General features: G+C 50.0%; 1 long non-coding RNA gene across 1 annotated transcript in view; it reads right to left on the bottom strand.

Moving 5' to 3' along the window:
* Window positions 4-2,197, bottom strand: part of LOC109133123 — a 4,940-nt gene continuing 2,746 nt past the window's right edge. Inside the window, exon 2 of the long non-coding RNA XR_002038213.1 lies at window positions 4-984. This is a non-coding gene — a long non-coding RNA (uncharacterized LOC109133123). The remainder of the gene's footprint in view (window positions 985-2,197) is intronic.

Below are 2,197 nucleotides of genomic sequence, written 5' to 3'. Positions count from 1 at the left end.
ATGATGTGATCACGGGATCGACCACTCGGCCGTGAACACTCGATTCTCTCGGACGTCTCTCAACCACCTCTCGGACAACACTTGGACGCCTCTCGGACACTTATCGACAACTTGGAACCGGCCTTCCTAGTGATGCGCGGTACCAACTAGTTTCCAAGGATCATCAAGGAGGAGCAAGTAAAGTCATCTAATGGGCTTTGCAATCCAAGCTTCAACCCTCACACCAATGGCTCATGGCTAGCATCACCACTTAAGAGCCTTGAGTTGCGACCAGCTTTGGGAAGCTTAGTTCGCGAGTCTTCACCATCGCGCAAGCGTGAAGACGCCCCTAAGTCATTAGAAGGAGCTGTACTCTTTTCCCTACTTTGGGTTTGTCCCAATGGGTTTACCAAAGAGGTTTTAACGAGGCAGCGAACTCTAGTGCATCTCCACTTCGTTCCCGCTTGGCTCATGACTTGGAAACAATCATTGACAAGTTTAGGAGCCAAGGAAGTGAAGATCCTATCACCGCGTCCAGCCAATGACGTGGCTTTTCTATCTCTCTCCCTTCCCTTCCTTTGAATTTCTTCTTGAACCTTCTATGACCGTTGGATTGGTCTTTCCTTTGTTTTACTTTTGCTTTTGCTTTATGGCCAAGTGTAAGGATGAGATCCTGGCCGCGTGTCTAGGGTTTTAGAGTCTCCCATTTGTAAGCCTTCCTATATAAAGGCCTAAACCCTCATTGTAAAAGGCAGACTTGAAGTATTGAATTAAATTTCACAAGAGAGAATCTTGTTCTTGTCTCACCTCTCTCCTTAGTCCAAGTCCGGGACTTGACTACCGAGAAACCCTAGCCGATCTCGAACCGGGTTCGACATCGACTAGTTGACCGTATCACGGGCCGAGCCATCTCCCGTGTGTCGTCGCATCAAACCACCTTCGCGTTCATCTCTACCGTATCACGTCCGGTTCCTACCGCTCGTTGTACTTTCGCTTCCACTCCACCTTCCTTATCGCATCACCGAGAATCCTTACCGCATCACCAAGGATTCTTACCGCCGCGTTGCCGAGAGCCGTTCCCGCAGTTTACCTTCAAACTCCGGGAATCAATTTCCGCATCGTCCGTACCGCGACCGAGACTGCTCGACCGAAGCCGAGACCAAAGGCCGGATCTCTCGATCCGCTCGTTCGTTTCAGCTCATCTCTCGCATCCACCGTTTGTTTCCTTACTGGATTCAAATCTCCGAGCTTTGTCCGAGGAAAGCCTCATCTAAATTCCTCGGCTCGAGAGAGTTTCGTTCCGTCCGTCCGCAGCCACCGTCCGTCCGTGCGACTCGGTAGACGACCGCGTCCGGCGGTCACATCAGCTTGGTATCAGAGCTCTAAAAGCTCCTGACTCAAAGGTTGTGTCTTTCTAACCCAGAAACTCCTTCCTTTGTTAAAGCTTTCGTTTTTGTGTCTTTGCGGTTCATTAGTTTCATCTTTAGCGTCGTTAGGTCCGATAGTTTTTGTTTTATGCTTAGTTTCCTCGATAGATCGTTTGTTGAGTCGTCGCTTTGTTTATTTCTGAGTTTTGTTCGTCATAGTTCTTGCCTAGGACTTGTTAGATCGATAAAGTAGCGCGTTTGCTTTTGGGTTTGTGTTGTGGTCCCAAAAAGTTTTGCTTTTTGTGCGTGAGTTTGCTTTTAGGCGCGTGTAGGTTTCTTTTTGCTTAGTCATAGTTTGTCATCTTGTGTTGCTGTCCTCAATCATTGACTGCCTAGATAAATATCTTATCCATCATGTTTTGGACGCGTTTTTGCTCACGAATATTCGTTTTGCTTTGACGAGGTACCATCGCCACGTCACGACCGAGCACCGATCGAGCCATCCGCGTATCACCGTCCCGAGCACGTATCATCACCCGTGTATCATCGTCCAAGCCTTTATCGCGTATTGTGTATCATCGTCTGATCACTATCGAGCCACCGGACGAGTCATCGACCCAGCTGTCCGTATCAGCCAATCACACCGGCTATCCATACCGACGTCCGATAACCGTTGGCCTTACGTACCATTGCCGCACCAGCCGACTGTATCATCGACCGACCCCTGTCGGCCGACCATACATCATCGGCCATCCATATCAGCCGATCGCGCCGGCTATCCGTACCGTCATCCGAACATCGTCAGCTGCCGTACCAGCCGCCCGTCTCAGTCGTCCGTGCCGACGTCCGAC

This window comes from Camelina sativa, chromosome 5 (genome assembly GCF_000633955.1).
Source record: "Camelina sativa cultivar DH55 chromosome 5, Cs, whole genome shotgun sequence".
Classification (NCBI taxonomy): Eukaryota; Viridiplantae; Streptophyta; class Magnoliopsida; order Brassicales; family Brassicaceae; genus Camelina; species Camelina sativa.
The sequence above is the reverse complement of the archived record's forward strand: the minus strand, read 5'-3'. Positions and strand labels throughout refer to the sequence as shown.